We start from the raw sequence: 7,414 nt of genomic DNA, 5'->3' as shown, positions 1-7,414 counted from the left end.
TCTGCTCTGTCAAGGAGTATTTCACGCACACACATTTAATAACACCGTAGTATACATATTTACATTCATATGTACACACGTGTGGTGCGTGTTTTTTTCCACCTACAGCAGGATTTGAATTAGGGTCAAAGACCTTGACCCTGACCGTACCACATCTGACGCCCGTGCGACAAAGAGAACAGATTGTCCAACATCAGTGACATCTGACTTTGTAAATGTTCTTCAGGATGAATCTTGTAAAAACTACTCCCACCTACAATTGCGATATGTAATGGCCCAGTGTCCTCACCTTTTGTTAGAATGGTCAAAAAAGTACAACGCAGATATAATCTGAATTTCTGCTTGCGCATTATATTCGTATGCCAAGCTAATTTGTGCCACTATGAAAGCCCCAAACACTGTGGCACATGTGCTCAAATGGTAACACACTAAGGCACAGAAAAAACTCATTATCTAAACCAAATTTAATTCTATTCACAGCTTTTATCATCATTGAACTCACTCAAGAGCATAATTCAGTCAGGCCCTTCATTTGGCGTTCAAGTGAGCTACCGTAATGAAACGGCGGCCATGCGAATCCGCTTAAAGTCGTCAGGTGAAGGTATGAGGATTCATCCCATTAGCTGGCGCTCTCACGCTCACAAATGTGACAACGCCACAACAAAGCCTATTAAAATTCAATGAAACCGAGCAGAATAAAAAGAGCCAAAACAATCAGAAGTGTCGTTAATATTAATTTTGCAGGAGGCCTGCGAAGGCCTGATATTGACGGTGGAGTGAAAAGGGATTCATTAACATCTTCCTCCTAGCGCTTTCCTCTTGTCGAGCCCTTCCTCGCCGTGTCGTCAAACTCACTTATCTCTCCCAAGCAATTAGCCACCGGAGGCTCTATTGACCGGAGTCTTTGTTATACTAACTGGCGACATTAACATGGCCGTAGCCTGGTAGTCTTGGCAATGCCTGTGTCAGTGCCAATGTGAACGGCGCTGATAAAGACGAGCCCTGCAGTGCACGTGCGCTTGTGTGCGGAATACACCAATGCATATTAACAAGCGGTTATCATTGTTGGAGTTGGGCACCTGCACTATACAGCCCAAATGTGTGTGTGGGTGTGTGTGTGTCGGGAAGGCAAAGCAGGTTGAAAAGATTGTAAGCAATTCATACAAATGTGTGTACCTCTTTTACATCACACAAAAAACCCGAATGGCAAAAGCACAGAAGCATAGATAATATTACATTACAATACACACACACTCCATCTTGGTGCGGACGGTATGTATGCGGCGCAGAAGATTACATATATTCTCTCAACAGTATGACAAATTGCTTGCGGCGATATCGCTCGCTCTTTGTGACTCTCGTGCATGCGGGCAGGCAGCTGGCGGGAGCACTGTGTGTTGAGCATTGCACGCTTATTTATGTTGGAGCCTAATTTGAAGACTATTAAATTGAATATTTGACAGATATTTTTCTGAATGTCGACCTTATGGTTGGAAAAATACGGTACTTTACATCTATCTGCAAAAATGATTACCATAATTTCTGGACGATAAGCCGCACCAGCTAAAATCTTCTTTTGTTTATTTATAAGGCGCAGGTGTTTTAAATGGAATGTCCCTATTTCTATTACCTGTATTCTGACAACGAAACCTTTTACAATATCGTACAAAACATGAAAAATTCACAGATAAGACGCACTGGACTATAAACCGCAGGGTTCCAAGCTTGTATAAAAAGTAGCGGCTTATAGTCCGGAAATTACGGTACATATTAGCAAAAATACAATCTTAGTAGGACTAAATGTAGATTTGAAGTTGAATGCAGTTTGACTTATAAAATTTCAATGACTAAGCTTAGACGACATAAAAAGATTTAAAAAAAAAATAAAAATTTTTTGGTCTACACTCCATGCCACAGTAAAACATTGCGGCACAAATGTCGTCAGACCTCAGCCCAGACAATGATCTCCACGGCCCTTTCTTGGCTTCACTTATTCGGCTCTATCATCAACCGTGGGCCCCTGTGGTTGCCTCCAGCATGACAGATCCGCCATCAGACTAGAAGTGAGCGGTGCGGAGGAGGCGCAGGATGCGAGAATACAGCAAAATCGCTCTGTAATCAACGTGTTGTGATGGAGGCTCAGCAGGCTCACTAACAGTTACAATTGGCCAGGCAGCTCTTGTAAACAGGAATGCTTGTACAAAAGAGGCAGCTTGAATAATTAATAGGCTGTAAGAGGATCCGGCTTTGGGGGATTTGGGGACATCGATTCAGGATGAGAGGGAACGAGTGAGGTTTGAGGAAGAATGCTTTGCTGGGCCCCAACCATTTTTTTTCCCTCATATTTTTGAGGGCCTCACTTTGTCCAGCCATAATGATTCCATGCTCACAAGTAACCTTGGCTAGACTTTATTTTCTTGCGTGTTAGAAGCGGAAGTTTCAAATCGAACGGGATTTTTTAACACAATTTGGGAACAGGGACATCAGGACTGTTTTTTTTTTTTTGTCAAATAAATTTTCTCCCAAAAATAAACTGTTTTGTATATATAAAATGCATTTTCTGACCGCTATGACATAGCGAACCCAGATACGGTAATTATCACTGTGTGTGCAGGAATGACAAGAAATATAGAAATATAAACAAGGTGCACATTTCTAAAAATAGTCACTTCAGTACACGTATAGGCACAAAAACAAAACACCGGGCCATATCAATCAATTTTCTGACATGAAAATAGAGAATAATGTATAAATGATCAAGAGGATTTGATATCAAGTTGAAGCCATTATCTGCAACGGTCACTGAAAAATGGCTGCAGCCTCGTTATTTTGTTATTGTACACGGGTTTCGACCATGCTCTATTCAAATGCAAATTGGAGAACATCACAAACATGTCACCTGGCTTTGCAGGAAAAATCTCACTCGCTCCTCACAACAATTGCAATTCAGACTTACCGTCTTCCTTTGCAATTAAGTGAGGGAGCTGGCTATGCAATGCTTTCCCTCCTCTAGGCAACCTTCTTTGGTCCCTACTGAGCTTCTGTTTCTGAACACATGAGTCCTTTTTTGGACTCCTTGCCTGAAGTAATAGTTAATAGTAAGAGAATAGTGGGTGGCCTTTCCTGACAGAGACATTGTTTGTTTGGCATTGGGTGGGTGGGTTACATCATCCGGTTGTCCGCCTCACAGCCGTGCGCTCCTTTGTGCCGACTCGGGGACAACGCGCAAAGACCATCATCAGAGGAAATTAGCTCAGTAGCGTTGAAAGCGCCCGCTTCTCACAATAGCCAGTGGCCATGCTAAATCATTAGCCTGTCACTTCGCCGGGGTTGACTCCAATTATTCTCTCAATCCGCCTTCCAAACCAAATTGCATTATTACAATTATATCCATTGCGTGACATATTGTCTATTACATGAGACAGAGAAAAGAAGAGGCGAGAAGAAGAAATATTGTCAGATAGAAGAGGTTGGGGCACTATCAAGCTCCAGAACGTCTTTTACTCTTGCCATCTCTTAAAAAAGGGCATATTGATTATGTTTTCTACTCCAAATATATTACATAAACATTCCCCCCATCATCCAGCTGTTTTCCTGAGCGCTTGTTTTCATTGGGTGGAGGGTGAGCTGGAAGTCCAAGAAGTCCAAGTCTTCGGTTGACACCTTAATTATAAAAATTGTTTCGATTTGATTCTTGAGATCTTAAGATCAGGGGATGCTTTGAGAATAATTGTCAATTGGTTTGTCTTTGTGAAGCGCTTTGAGACTGCTGTGATTCAGGGCTATACAAATAAACTTGACTTGACTATAAAGCGTTTCAGACTTGATGCCTTTATCATCTTTAAGCACATTATCACATTGCAGGTTCATTAGTCATCACCATCATGTCGCCTTCATCCAGTCTGTCTTTAAGAGTCTCTCGCCACTACTTTCACTGTCACAGCAGTCTTGTCAACAGGCTGTCAGCACTTATCAGGACATGGCGCTGCTCATCAGCCGTGCCTCAGCTCATTTCCCAGGCCGTCCCCGCCGATGAGGTCCGAGATGTAATGCAGCCAAGTCCCGTCTCAGCCACTGGCTGTTTTCACTTCGCCACCTGCTTGAACTGATAGATCGGACTTCCTGCTAGGAGAGTAAGCACTGCCGCTGGGGTGTGAGAGCGTCACGCAGAGATGTTCAAGAATCTCGCTAACAGACAGCGTGCTGCACTCCAAGCTGCCGTCTCAACCATGTTAGCATCTGTTGGATTTAAAAGGACTCCAAAATCACATCTTTCTTCGAAACAAATTTGACTTTCTGCCGGAAACACTCGGTTGCAAAAGTCACTCATGTCCGCAGTTGGAGTTCCAAAAATTGACTGCTGTCCGATTGGTTGTCACATTTGACAAGGTTTAGCTGTCGCCTTTATACTGTGAAGTAACTTCATCCGGAAGGTATTTCCAGCCGTGGGGCAGACAGAACCTTTTTGAAGGAGGTGTGCTTTCAACTGAACATCGAAAGGCCTCCCATTAAAGTGGAATGCACTTGCATACAACAGCGAAATGCTCTTGTAAGCGCTCCTGAATTGCTCTGATGGAGACCACCCAAACACTTCGAAACTCTCCATAAGTGCTTTCACACACACACACACACACACACCTTTAACCTCATCCATTTACAAATCACAAATGTGTTTCAATAAAACCTTGCACCCAGTGCTATTCTTACTCTTCATGCCTTTGCCGTTCAAATCATCACTCGCTGCAGAGACCAAGCAATGTGAGCAACTGCAGCCTTCCGAGTTGCTACTTTTATAACCACTTGTGAATCTCACCCGCTTCCAATTAAGCTATTCAACTGTGGAGTGTGCCAAAGCGGTGTTTTGTGAGCATTTCCAATTTTTTGTTGCCTTTTTTTTTTCAACAAATAAGTAAAAATGAACTGTACTGGAGTAAAGAAAATACACACAAGCTGTATGCATAGCTACAAGCATCATTGTGGTGTGTTTGACTCTTTCCTGCTCTAAATATTCGATTAATTCAGCAATTCTTTGACATACCACTAGAGGGAGGCCTGTGGTACTTGTACCACACTGACCATAAGTGGTAAAACAAGCTGGTGATTTTTACATGATCAATGTTGATCTTTCAGCTTCCCCACAATTAAACCATTTTCCAAACGTTGTAAACACAAAACACGAAGCATAAACCGCAGTAAATAAATGATTATGTAAGGTGGTGAATGCGATGATCATTGCAACCCCATTAGCGGCGGCACAGAAAAACAGTGTGTTCTTGTTTGTAAGTATGCCCTTGTGTATGTGCTGAAGCGTCTGTCTGAAGTGAGACCTTGGACCCAATTAGACTTGGTAATGATGTGGCCTGTTTACAGCCAAAGCCTTCCGCTAATGATGAATGCAGTTGACGGATGCGGCCCAGACAAAAGTTCAAAAAGCGATTCCTGGCCTGGCTCCATGTCATTTTGTCAGCGAGAATGATATCTCATTCATTTAAAGTCTGACCAATGGTTTTACAGCTCAGTAATCACTCTGAAAGCATCACTGAGGAACTCGTAAGGACCCGTCGAAATGATTTGTCTGCAACAGATGCGTTCGCAGCTGTTGCACCTCTTTGCTGCATTGTATTTTCCTTTGGGTGGATGTCAACTTTTGCATTTTAGGATGCAAAAGTTAATAACAGACAAGCTTTATTTGAGAGAGAAAAAAAATTCCTTTTGCTCGAAAGAGAAGATTGATGGTCTGCTTTTGCAACTAGCTTCGCTCTTTTGGTATTTTGCCACTGCAGTTTGGACCGCAATTAAAAGAATGCTACAGACGAATCTTTTCAATCCATTCTTATGGAGGAGCCTTGAGGCTGCTATGGAAACATCATCAAATAAGTCCAAGTCAATCGCACCGGATAACAACTTGTCCTGTTAGGAAGCAATAATGATCATTAGCCAGACAGCTACTTTTAAAAGTACTGGCCACGATATTAAAGAGATCACCCAGGAGACCGACCATATTATCAGGAGCATGTAAAAACACTCATGAGGGGGATTCATCCAGGTACGTGCTCAACTACAATTTTTTATTTATTTATATTGAGATCTAGAATAAGCAGCATCATGGCGTTGAGGCAGGGACCGGGGGGGGGGGGGGGCAATTAAATTCTTTCTTGAGATGATAATATATCATCCTTATGAAATCTACCTAACACACCCACGGAGCTCTGAATCTATCTTCCTGCAAATCCGTAAAAAAATCACAATACACCACAACTTAGACCTGTTTTTATCTGATCTAAAATCCAGTCCAATTTTGGTCACCAAATTGTCAGAATGCGCTGAACTGCTTATGGAGGCATAGCCTGGTCTACCAAATTCACAAACATGCTTAGTACATTTCCTGTGACAAACTACTCTGGCGGTTATTGACGATTGACACAACCGTAGTTGCAGTCATAACTTTTGAGTGAAGTGGTTGTCTCCTTGTGACGTGTTTGTAGGACTGTGTGAATTGCACGTTAAGATGTGTAATCGTTTTCTCTGTGGACGTCCAGAAGTTGATCCGCCCCCCCCCCCAAGGGTCATCCTACTTCCATGTCTATTGTGACAGCGCTCCGGACGGAGCTGGGCACGTTGCTGCAGCGCCATCTGTGGCCCTTCTGTTTCCGCACCATCTGACCTTTGACTGTCTTTAGATGTTACATGACAAGGGTGTCTGACTCAGGGCCTCACAGGGCAGAAGTTAGTCCGCTAATCGTAGCCTGAGAAGGTGCTAGGAAAGAAAATTGACTTTAGGCCACAGAACAGATTAACTGTAAAAATGACTACATCCTGTTATTAAAGAAATATGAGCAAATATCCTCTGGCGTGAATGCTCAGACAGTTGGAGAAAGACAAACAATGCATCTTTTTCTGCTGCCACACCTAAGAATGCTCATCCAGGAAGCCTGTATGGTGTCCAAGGTCACTTTTGCACCACTTATAGAAGTGCTGCTGATAGCTGAGCATAAAAGCTGCATCCCACTCTCCTCCATTTGTTGAGTCACCAAATCAGAATAATGCACACAGGTGAGTCACACCGGATGGTTGAAGAAGAAGAAAAAAAAAACCTCTGTGCAGGTTAGGGGCATATTCGTATCAAAATGGTGCTCTGCTTTCCTAAGTCTTGCAAGCTACCCAGAGATTTCCTTCATCAGATCGCTCGCTATGGATACCGGGTGGATGTTCTGTTCCTCAGGACCACCGCTCTTCATGTTTTATTAATGTCATATGCTGTCGAGTTGGGTTCTCCTAACTGACTTAGCAAGTCATCCCTTTCCTTGCCACAAATCAAATTAGCCCAGGCTGTGATTAATCATCAGTCGGGGGGGGGCGCCCTGTGAAAAGGGGCTGACACCTTATTAATTTCCTTAATTACATCTTGCATGAG

Source organism: Syngnathus acus, chromosome 5, assembly GCF_901709675.1.
Source record: "Syngnathus acus chromosome 5, fSynAcu1.2, whole genome shotgun sequence".
NCBI lineage: Eukaryota > Metazoa > Chordata > Actinopteri > Syngnathiformes > Syngnathidae > Syngnathus > Syngnathus acus.
Note: the sequence above shows the minus strand (reverse complement) of the source record.